The sequence below is a fragment of the Pseudoliparis swirei genome, chromosome 5 (assembly GCF_029220125.1).
Source record: "Pseudoliparis swirei isolate HS2019 ecotype Mariana Trench chromosome 5, NWPU_hadal_v1, whole genome shotgun sequence".
Classification (NCBI taxonomy): domain Eukaryota; kingdom Metazoa; phylum Chordata; class Actinopteri; order Perciformes; family Liparidae; genus Pseudoliparis; species Pseudoliparis swirei.
This window is the reverse complement of record NC_079392.1, coordinates 2866539-2879299: the sequence shown is the minus strand read 5'-3', so window position 1 is coordinate 2879299 and position 12761 is coordinate 2866539. Positions and strand designations below refer to the sequence as shown.

Below are 12761 nucleotides of genomic sequence, written 5' to 3'. Positions count from 1 at the left end.
CTTTATATCCCTGATGTGTACAATTCATGCTATTTGATGATTGTCAGATGAAGATTTTAGTTTAGATACAAAAGAGACAATCAAGATATTTTAATCTGTAAACGTGATTGTTCAACACTTTGAAGTGTTTGTCATATAATTAGCGGGTTTTAACTGTGAAGACATGAGGGTAGTTATGGAAGCATTTCTGTGTGTGGACAGACGGGAGGTCACACTGCTGCAGATGGACCTTTGACTAATGATTAATGATTAATGATTAATGTAGTTGAAGTTGTTGATCCAGGAGCTTTGATACGTCTCTGGAAGTTCTTTTAGATGTCGGGTTGTAAAGTGCTCTTAAGTGTTCCTGTGCATCATGATCTCTGCATGCTCCTCTCAGGAGAGACGTGGTGATGATGTCATGATGTCATGATCTCTTCATGCTCCTTTCAGGAGAGACGTGATGATGTCATGATCTCTGCATGCTCCTCTCAGGAGAGACGTGGTGATGATGTCATGATCTCTGCATACTCCTTTCAGGAGAGACGTGGTGATGATGTCATGATCTCTGCATACTCCTCTCAGGAGAGACGTGGTGATGTCATTATGTCATGATGTTATGAAGTCATGATGTTATGATGTCATGATCTCTGTGCTCCTCTCAGGAGAGACGTGTTAATGATGGCATGATGTTATGATTTCAGGATGTTATGATGTCATTATGTTATGATGTCATTATGTTATGATGTCATGATCTCTGCATGCTCCTCTCAGGAGACGTGGTGATGATGTCATGATGTCATGAAGTCATTTTGTCATGTCATGACATCATTGGTACTGGTATTTGGTCATTTATTAAACAATACTCAGCCCTAATATATTGAACTCTTTTGTCAAAGTGATTGACAGATGACCCTTATATAGCGACATGTAGCCACGTGAAAGATTCAAGCTGTGGATCAAATGAAGTATATTACGATAAATGTGACAACATTCTGATATTTTGAATAAACCTGAATAATGAAAGTGACGTGTCAGGTGACAGGGACTCCTTCGATAGAGCACTGTGTGTGTGAATAGTTTGAACTATTTTTCTAAGCAAAAATACAGTAATTATTATGATTAACACTCGTTAGTTTCCGGTGCCCCTTCATGTATGTATTGGTTTTCCTGTTTAATATTTACTTTAAATGCTCTACTCTATGATCATAAATCAAGTTGCACACTTGGAAGTTCTCATATTTTTTCTTTCTATGTAAAGGAAGTTAAACGACTACGATGTGGCACTAAAAATATATAAATGTTTGATTTTGCCATCACGTGAAATTGTGAATTTACAATGTTTATCAGACATGATGAGTTGAGGTTGATGCAACACAAGCTATAAAAGATTTGTTGTGCTACCTTTATTTGACGGTTATCTGTATTCTGTTTGTTTCCATTATATAAGCATCATTATTAGTTCTCCTGATGTCACCTGTTAAGATGTAAAGCACACGGGAGGTGGAGAGACCCTACGACTGTCGTCGTGTCCAGCTGGTTGCTAAGGAGATACGTTGTAGCCCTGAAATGAGTTGAATGAGTCTTTATAGTTAAGTTTTGTAACTGTGCAGTCGTCATGCCACTTTGTAACTTAACTGTTTTATCGTTGTGCAAAAAAATAAATAATTGGATACCGAGTTAACGTAAAAACATTTCACAAAGATTAATGCTTTGTTTGGTGTCTCACATCATAACATGTGTCTAACTTATGATTCATAACTATTACCGATGATGCTCATTGAGCAACCGTTACAGATACATGTGCTGCTGTAAACTGAATTAAAAAACTTCATACAAGCAGATTTAAATGTACTTAAAAAAAAAAAAAATATCTACCCAGATACGAGCGCCTATCTATTCAACATGGCAAATGTTTATCAGTAAATAATTAATAATATCAATAACATATTCCTGTCTTCTTTATTTTTGATTCTTTATTGTCCTTTTAAAAAGTTAAAATGTGGACAGTTTCATTCTATGTTCATATACTCGATGTTTCTGTAACTTTTAATGGCTCCGTTGTGTCTGCATGGACTTTATCTTTTTATTAATATTGATGTGAGAAACACATTTAGTTCACCTGCTTGTTTAATGTGTTTATGATGAAATTACGTTCAGCTTTTCTTTTCTTTTTAATAACTTGTGTTTCATTCAGGATCATATCTGAAACATAATGATGGTTTCAAAAGAATCGTTGGTGTAAACTAATGAAATATAAAGTAGGTAATGACTTTCGCCTTCAGGACATCATTTTTCACTTAGATCCCCAAATAAATGATGAATGATGATTGATAATTAATTTTTTGCAAGTATTTTTTAATACCCTTTCAAGACTTACGATGTTTTAGTTGGTGTTGAATCAAAACTACAAGATAAACAAAGTATAAAGTATACACGACACATACTAGTTACATTTAATACATCATGAGCTGCACCACGAACTTCAGGTCTCAATGGGACTTAACTAGTTAAATGAAATTAAAAAAATTCCAATACATGTCTAATTAAAACCACAATATTGACCATTAAATTGTTCTGCTCCGATGTGACCACCAGAGGAAGGCAAATCACCATAATAACATCAGTGTGTACTTTGTTATGGAGGACTCAAAATGACTTAAGTATAAATAAATAAATGCATGAATAAATACAAGAATAAATGAATAAATGCTTAAATAAATGTATAAATAAATAAATAAATACAAGAATAAATGTATAAATACAGAAATAAATACAGCAATTAATATATATAAGTTATAACTCAACAGGACATCATTAAATAAATGTATTTCTACATTTCTGTATTTCTTCATTTATTTATATCTCTATTTATGTGTCCACACGTATTTCTTCATTTATTTATGTGTGACATTTATGTGTCCGTATATTCAAATGAGCTGGGCGGTCCGAACCTCATTGTTGAACAGGATTGGTCAAGTCAGGGAGCAAGACAGAAGCAATCGATCCCTAGCACTTGGATCTGTAGACGAACAGCGTTTATTATGCATTCTTGTCTGTACATTCTAAATACTACTGTTGAGTCACGGAATGTAATTTAAGGATGTTTTCAGCCGAGAAGTTAGTTGTTTAAGCATCAAATCTGTGGTCGGTTTATCGAGATTCAGCCTAATAAGGATATGCGACGGAGATTTGAGGTCCTGCTCGCGGGACCAGTGAGCTCCGGGCGGTCAGCGCGCTGTGTGGCCGCCGAGAAGCCTGATCTCGGCAGGACTTTTTGAAATGCTCCGCTGGCTCTGACATCTCCGTAGCGGCTAAACATGAGATATAATTAGGTTTTGAGGATCTAAAGAGCACAACGAGTTTATTATTTACTAAAGATAACGTTACGTCAATTTGACTGAGGTTAAGATTCATAACTTCATATTGTAGCGACCCTGGGTCAGGAAAGCTACGAGACGTTGTATATTTATTATCGTTTATTCGTAGCCCGCCAAACAACAGTGAACACCGCAACACATTCTACTCCACTGTAAAGTATTTTACAGTGAATAATTTGAGTAAATTCATGCGCAAGAACAGTTGATGTGGTGACGTCACAAGACCAGAAAGACCGTCCTGCGTCCTCGAGTCTGGACTCCCAAACCAGACTCCAAAGACCAGATTCCAAAGACCAGACTCCAAAAGAACACGAGTCTGTACTCAGTGTTCTTGGAATTGATAAACGGCTGAAGTCAAAAAGCTGTCTAGGCTAAATTCTGCTAACGGTGAGCTGAGCGAGTCAACTTCAGCATCATGTGCCAGGCAGAAGTAGTAGAGCACAACACACCAGGTGCATCACACTCCTGTGACCAATCATGCTTTAGACAGAGGTTCGGACCGCCCAGCTCATTTGAATATACGGACACGTAAATGTCACACATAAATAAATGAAGAAATACGTGTGGACACATAAATAGAGAAATAAATAAATGAAGAAATACAGAAATGCAGAAATATATTTATTTAATGATGTCTTGTTGATTTATAACTTATATTTATTCATTCCTGTATTTATTTATTTATACATTTATTTAAGCATTTATTTATTTATTTATACATTTATTTATTTATTTATACATTTATTTAAGCATTTATTTATTCATTTATACATTTATTTAAGCATTTATTTATTTATTCTTGTATTTATTCATGCATTCATTTATTTATTTATTCATACTTAAGTCATTTTAAGTCCTCCATACTTTGTGTGTCATCCCCATTGTCAGGAGTTACACACTTAACGTATAATGTTTATTATTGTTGTATATGTGAGACTCTATTCTCCAGGATTAAAATTCTCTAATTAATCCGATTTTTGAACTGTCATATATTATTTGTTGTCGTTTTCCACCCACTTGAGCAAGGAGCGGGGAGGTTTCCGAGGAACCCTGAAGGCAGCATCTCACCTTGCAGTCAATCAGCTGATTGGGCGGCTGTGATTGGGAGGAGCAGCCGCTTTTCGCCCCCCCCTGTCTGTGCTCCAGACACAGCCCATGGAGCTCTCTCTCCTCGGCCCGCTAAGCCTTCTCGTCCTCCGCCTGGCGACGCTCCTGCGCGGGTCACCCGAAGCCGGGCTGCGGCTGCCGCCCCCCCCGTCAGTACTGGCGGTCAAGCCCGCGCCACTTAAAAACACAGTCAGCTGTGATTGGGAGGAGTGGCTGCTGTGGCCTGTCCCCCCAGACAGTGACCCCAGACAGCCTCCGGAGCTGGCCGTGTGCTTCGTTCCTCCCTCCCGCCGTCTGGCTGAGACGCTGCTGCGGGGGTCACCCCGGCCTGCCGCCCCCCCCGTCCCAGTACTGCGGTCAAGCCAGCCGCCACTTCGAAAAACACAGTCAAGCCAGCCCGCACGATTTTTTTCAGTACACGTATATACCAGACATTACGGTACGAGCGTGTGAAAGCTGTCTTCAAAATAAGAGCGAACTTCCGGTGAACGTGATATGACGAAACACGCCTTTAAATACAGATATAGTGATAGATTAAACTAAATGAAGAGATGAAAAATCATGAATGGTATTAATGATGAACACATTAAATGAAATAAAGTAATTATTCCAATATTGGGATATTCTGATTTAGAATTTCAAAATAAAAGCTAAAGACTTTCACTTCTGATTCATGGTAGAGTACCTCAATGTGTCATCCAGAGATGATCAAGACATTCTGACGTTTGATTTCTAAATGAAAGCACTTCATAAAGAAAATAATAGTAATATATTTCCAATATTTGATATTTCTTTGAAGCAAATCTGTAAGTTTCTTGATAATAATTACACTGCGGTCTTGTTAATGGTGACCTCTGCTAGGCCCATGATTATTCTCATGAGATATTACTGTGTAGATTTTGAATGAATTCAATTCAAAGTTAGCGAAACAAATATTATTAATATTATGGCAATATTTGGATTTTATTTTAAGCAAATCTGAAACTTTCTTGAAAAAAGGTACAATGCAGTCTTGTTAAGGGTGCCCTCTGCTAGGTCCATGATTATTCTCATGAGATATTACTGTGTAGATTTTGAATAAATTCACTTTAAAGTTAGCGAGAAATCAATATGATTAATATTATGGCAATATTTGGATTTTATTTAAAGCAAATCTGAAACTTTCTACAAAAAAGGTACACTGCAGTCTTGTTAATGGTGACCTCTGCTAGACCCATGAATATTTTCATGAGATATTACTGTGTGGATTTTGAATAAATTCACTTTAAAGTTAGTGAGAAATCAATATGATTAATATTATTGCAATATTTGGATTTTATTTAAAGCAAATCTGAAACTTTCTTCAAAAAAGGTACACTGTAGTCTTGTTAATGGTGACCTCTGCTAGACCCATGAATATTTTCATGAGATATTACTGTGTAGATTTTGAATAAATTCACTTTAAAGTTAGCGAGAAATCAATATGATTAATATTATGGCAATATTTGGATTTTATTTAAAGCAAATCTGAAACTTTCTTGAAAAAAGGTACAATGCAGTCTTGTTAAGGGTGACCTCTGCTAGGTCCATGATTATTCTCATGAGATATTACTGTGTAGATTTTGAATAAATTCACTTTAAAGTTAGCGAGAAATCAATATGATTAATATTATGGCAATATTTGGATTTTATTTAAAGCAAATCTGAAACTTTCTTCAAAAGAGGTACACTGCAGTCTTGTTAATGGTGACCTCTGCTAGACCCATGAATATTTTCATGAGATATTACTGTGGATTTTGAATAAATTCACTTTAAAGTTAGCGAGAAATCAATATGATTAATATTATGGCAATATTTGGATTTTATTTAAAGCAAATCTGAAACTTTCTTGAAAAAAGGTACACTGCAGTCTTGTTAATGGTGACCTCTGCTAGACCCATGAATATTTTCATGATATATTACTGTGTGGATTTTGAATAAATTCACTTTAAAGTTAGCGAGAAATCAATATGATTAATATTATTGCAATATTTGGATTTTATTTAAAGCAAATCTGAAACTTTCTTCAAAAAAGGTACACTGCAGTCTTGTTAATGGTGACCTCTGCTAGACCCATGAATATTTTCATGATATATTACTGTGTAGATTTTGAATAAATTCACTTTAAAGTTAGCGAGAAATCAATATGATTAATATTATGGCAATATTTGGATTTTATTTAAAGCAAATCTGAAACTTTCTTGAAAAAAGGTACAATGCAGTCTTGTTAAGGGTGACCTCTGCTAGGTCCATGATTATTCTCATGAGATATTACTGTGTAGATTTTGAATAAATTCACTTTAAAGTTAGCGAGAAATCAATATGATTAATATTATGGCAATATTTGGATTTTATTTAAACAAATCTGAAACTTTCTTCAAAAAAGGTACACTGCAGTCTTGTTATTGGTGACCTCAGCTAGACCCATGAATATTTTCATGAGATATTACTGTGTAGATTTTGAAGAAATTCAATTTAAAGTTAGCGAAAAATAAATATTATTAACACACACAAACACTACTCTGCAGACTGACCTTCGACCTTCAAATTCTCTCTAGAATATAACCTTACTGCTTTATATTCAACATAAGTCTTTTAGTTAATTTGTCATACTTCCAATCTACTTCGAGATGTGGATCCTTTTCAAATTCAAAGGGCATCTGAATACCCTAAGGTTTAGAACCGATAGGTCTGAGTTAAGGGCCCCAAAAAAAGGTCCAAAGGGTAAAATTGGGCCTTGTTCTCTTGTATTTGCAGATTTATTGACAAGTGCAAAAATGGCCATAATGTCCTAAATATTATTCCTGGAAATTCTAAATTGAACGCAGACATTCAAGACAGGGCCTACAATGATGTTGATGACATTTCTTCCAAAACACCCACAAGAGTTAATTGGCTGTCTGAAATCCAGGACTTGAAGAGGGTGTGATTTAGCAAATCTGAGACCCTGTTGTGAGTTTGGGCAGGATTTTAGCTTTTCTTTTTTCTAAACATGTCAGAGCTTAGCTTTCTTTCCCAGGTTGTAGCCACTCCCAAATGGGGCCCAACCATGTAGGCTGGCAATATATAGTACTACCCCATTATGGGTACCCAATTTTTACTCAAAACAAGTTCCAAACAAAGTGATTGAGACATTAAGTAAAAAAACAACAACAGCATATGCAACAATATTTCAACACAGAAACAATTCAGTTATAATTAACCAAATCTACTCATGAAGTAAGTAGTCATATGGCAATAACTTTACCAGCATTCACAAAAATAATAACATAGTTAGCAACAAAAGTCTAAGGAAGAGTTTTTCTAATTCTTTGAGTTTTTCCTAAGTGTATGCAGTGTATTTAAGTGAATAATAAGGTGCGGAAGGAAATTGTCCTGGGATGTAAGTCAGTGGGGACCGGGTGAGAGGAGTCAGCTACAATCTTCCTTGCTCGCTTCTGGGTCCTGGAAGCAGACAAGTCCTGGAGGATGGCAGATTGCAGCCAATCACTCTCTCAGCGGAGCAGATGATCCGCTGCAGTCTGGCTCTGTCCTTAGCAGTGGCTGCAGCGTACCAGACGGTGATGGAGGAGCAGAGGATGGACTCGATGATGGCAGTGTAGAAGTGCACCATCATGGTCTTTGGCAGGTTCAATTCAGCTACGCAGGAAGAACGTCCCCTGCCATGCCTTTTTAGTGATGGAGCTGATGTTCAGCTCCACTTGAGGTCCTGTTATTTAGCTGATATTTCAGATTTGCTTAAAATAAAATTCAAATATTGTCATAATATTAATCATATTTATTTCGCTAACTTTAAAGTGAATTTATTCAAAATCTACAGTAATATCTCATGAAAATATTCATGGGTCTAGCAGAGGTCACCATTAACAAGACTGCAGTGTACCTTTTTGAAGAAAGTTTCAGATTTGCTTTAAATAAAATCCAAATATTGTCATAATATTAATAATATTTATTTCTCGCTAACTTTAAAGTGAATTTATTCAAAATCTCCACAGTAATATCTCATGAAAATATTCATGGGTCTAGCAGAGGTCACCATTAACAAGACTGCAGTGTACCTTTTTTGAAGAAAGTTTCAGATTTACTTTAAATAAAATCCAAATATTGCAATAATATTAATAATATTGATTTCTCGCTAAATTTAAAGTGCATTTATTCGAAATCTCCACAGTAATATCTCATGAAAATAATCATGGACCTAGCAGAGGTCACCAATAACAAGACTGCAGTGTACCTCTTTTGAAGAACGTTTCAGATTTGCTTTAAATACAATCCAAATATTGCAATAATATTAATCATATTTATTTCTCGCTAACTTTAAAGTGAATTTATTCAAAATCTCCACAGTAATATCTCATGAAAATATTCATGGGTCTAGCAGAGGTCACCATTAACAAGACTGCAGTGTACCTTTTTTGAAGAAAGTTTCAGATTTGCTTTAAATAAAATCCAAATATTGCCATAATATTAATCATATTGATTTCTCGCTAACTTTAAAGTGAATTTATTCAAAATCTACACAGTAATATCTCATGAGAATAATCATGGACCTAGCAGAGGTCACCCTTAACAAGACTGCATTGTACCTTTTTTCAAGAAAGTTTCAGATTTGCTTAAATAAAATCCAAATATTGCCATAATATTAATAATATTTGTTTCGCTAACTTTGAATTGAATTCATTCAAAATCTACACAGTAATATCTCATGAGAATAATCATGGGCCTAGCAGAGGTCACCATTAACAAGACCGCAGTGTAATTTTTATCAAGAAACTTACAGATTTGCTTCAAAGAAATATCAAATATTGGAAATATATTACTATTATTTTCTTTATGAAGTGCTTTCATTTAGAAATCAAACGTCAGAATGTCTTGATCATCTCTGGATGACACATTGAGGTACTCTACCATGAATCAGAAGTGAAAGTCTTTAGCTTTTATTTTGAAATTCTAAATCAGAATATCCCAATATTGGAATAATTACTTTATTTCATTTAATGTGTTCATCATTAATACCATTCATGATTTTTCATCTCTTCATTTAGTTTAATCTATCACTATATCTGTATTTAAAGGCGTGTTTCGTCATATCACGTTCACCGGAAGTTCGCTCTTATTTTGAAGACAGCTTTCACACGCTCGTACCGTAATGTCTGGTATATACGTGTACTGAAAAAAATCGTACGGGCTGGCTTGACTGTGTTTTTCGAAGTGGCGGCTGGCTTGACCGCAGTGTCCCACTGGTGCCGGTCTCTGGAGATCTCCATAGCCTGCCACGTGAGTACTGGACCACTGCACGGAGGCTGTTATCAGGAGTGTGTGTTCACCCTCGAGCTGCAGAGAATGATGCATAGATGTGCACATTAATTGTAAAGGAAAGACTATATGATTTCATGACTGGTAGCAAAATACATTAAATAAATGCTTAATGTGCAATTTCTTTAAATGTGACTTACTCATTTAGCTTAAATCCCTTAAAGTGTATGTGTGTGTATATATGCAGTATATATTTATGAAAAGATGAGTTATTAATATATCTAATTATTGTACTTTTTTGGAGAATATATATATCTCATAACATTATTAATTTTTGAGATTGGAATGTTTTATTTCATGATGTATATTTAGATTTAACATATATATTTTAATATGTATACATTAAAGAAAACAATTATTTATATATATATTATATACAGCTGTATTCTCCAAAAAAAAGCACAATACTTTTTCTCATCTCTTCATTTATTTATATATATATATAAAATTCTCCAAAAAAAGCCCAGTACTGAAATGATATACAGTCATTACAATAAGCAAATGGTTTCGTGCTAACAAAACCGGCACCGACACCGAGCATTTATTGTCTTAGTGTCGGCGAACGGGGCATTCCCACTTCCTGTGTAGCTGTAAAAGTGGCTCGTAGAAGTGGGATCTTGCGGCTCGTGTTGTAATCCAGCTGTGCGGGTGGTCGTTGCCCAGTGATGTCATGACCCTTTCAAAATTCAATCAATGACCTTTTGAGGAAGTGTAACTCCCTCTGGCATCCTCCTTAGAGCACTTCCACAAAGAGAGAGCGGGACAAAAAACGGTGCTTCCTAATTTGTCATTGCTGTGATCATCTGTAGGAAATTAAGTGTAATTTGATTATACAAACAAATAATGTCCACTGGTCAGCAAAATGTACTTTTTTTTTTTTTTTTAAGATCAAGAAAGTGTGCCAGAGTTTATGCCCCGTGTCTCCTAAAACTGCAACGCTATGAATTCATCGGCTTCTGGATCATGTATTTGAAATATTTGGGGGGGGGGGCGCTTGTTTTCTCTCACCTGGCGCAGGAAGCAGCTTCTTTGAAACAAAGTGTGCCCTAAAAGTCTGGTCAAACGTTGTGAACTCTTAAAAAGAATCTCACGGTCTCAAACGAAAGCTCCTCATATGTAAACGCATATTTCTGTCGCTCCATTGCTTCTCAAGGTTGACGGTGTGCGGTATTAACTGGTTTTTGAATTAACTGGTTTTGGTACGCGTGCATGAGGCAGATGTGCCGTAGGAGTGGCCTCGAGTTGCCTCTCAGGACCCGTCTCGACTAACTAGGAAATGCACATTTCCATCGCTTAGCCTCTGTCACGTTCTTTTTATGTAACGCTAATGTTTGAAAGACTAAACACGGATGACTTTGCTGTAAAATGTGATACCTGTTCGGGAGGCTGTAGTTGAGACGCCGAGGACACGGAGCGAGGACAAAGTAGGTGACTCTGCTGATGCCTGTTCAATATACTACTAACTTCAATAAATAGTCAACAAGTGATATGATCGTCATGAAGGTGGAAAACGTTTCGTTAATGCCGTCGAAATCCTAAACGAAGGCTGGAGCTGCTCCCCCGTCATGTGTCTGAAGACACGCTCACTCCTGTGTGTAGTTATTCAATGTGTGTCCTTATCGTAACAACAGGTAACAGTCATGTTTAATCTGGACCAGTGAGTGCTGCACAGGGTAGAGTATAGTTACGAGGATATATGTGGATCCGTAGTCTCGAATATAAAACATAAGAGACGTGAGAGCACACAGTGTTGTTGTTGTATCACAATTTAATCTGAGTCGATCACAGTTTCCCAGCTGACAGCGGTGGGCGAGCTGGGTGTAAACAACGGGCTACATGCTTCATGACACACTGTATGAAGAGTAAACTGGTCTCACATCGACTTGACGTCAGATAACGACGTATAACATAAATATCAGACTGACAACAAGAGCATTTTGTCAAGTATTTATTGAAGTTAGTCGTATATTGAACAGGCATCAGCAGAGTCACCTACTTTGTCCTCGCTCCGTGTCCTCGGCGTCTCAACTACAGCCTCCCGAACAGGTATCACATTTTACAGCAAAGTCATCCGTGTTTAGTCTTTAAAACATTAGCGTTACATAAAAAGAACGTGACAGAGAGGCTAAGCGATGGAAATGTGCATTTCCTAGTTAGTCAGACGGGTCCTGAGAGGCAACTCGAGGCCACTCCTACGGCACATCTGCCTCATGCACGCGTACCAAAACCAGTTAATTCAAAAACCAGTTAATACCGCACACCGGCCTCTAAATGCGACCGAGGTTAAATCGCACAAGATGAATGTGACGTGTGTCTCGGATGTTCTCTGTACTGGTCTGTTTATTTTGTTTTTTTATACTAAAACTTTAGTATGCATTACTTTTTGTAAAAGTAGAGTTCTGAAGCTGCAAATGATGAATTAATCAAAAGGTTTGTGTTCTGGGTCCTGAACGGGATCGTGAACACGCCGGACTGGACTCGAGTTTGCCGTCTCTTTTTGTTTCTGTCCTAAAAAGATGAATTCAACCCTCCGGTCGGTGAGTGATGTTCTGTACTCTGCCACTGATATTACTATGACTGTGAAGCTACAGATTATCTTACTTTAGCATAAAGTAGTGTTGTTACGAGATGTGCCGACGCTTCGAAGCGTGTGTCGAGTAATGGAGGGGGCGTTTCCTCGAAGCGCGTATCGAGGCTTGCTTCATTTAGGGGAGGAGCCAGAAATGATGACGTCCGAAGCCTCGCTGCCCGGCTGTACCACGTGACTGCTTCGGGAAGTGGTTCAGATTTTGCCGGGAGGTTTGACAGCAATATAAACCCCTCAGGCTCCATTCAACATGTGGGTTGTTGGTTGAGAGTTTGGAGAGTTTAGAGAGAGAAATAGTTTGGAGAGTGAGGAGAGAAGGATAGGTGATGAGATGGAACTGTTGAGAATCTGTTATTTCTGAATAAAAATGAATA

The 12761-nt window shown here is 36.9% G+C and overlaps 1 long non-coding RNA gene across 1 annotated transcript; it reads right to left on the bottom strand.

Annotated features, from left to right (window-relative positions):
* Positions 1-9165: 9165 nt before the first annotated feature.
* Positions 9166-11264, bottom strand: LOC130194317 (uncharacterized). The gene is made up of 3 exons (XR_008831810.1): positions 10809-11264; positions 10499-10603; positions 9166-9818 (listed from the first exon to the last, which is right to left on the bottom strand). It is a non-coding gene; the product is annotated as an uncharacterized LOC130194317 (long non-coding RNA).
* Between the last annotated feature and the right edge of the window lie 1497 nt (positions 11265-12761).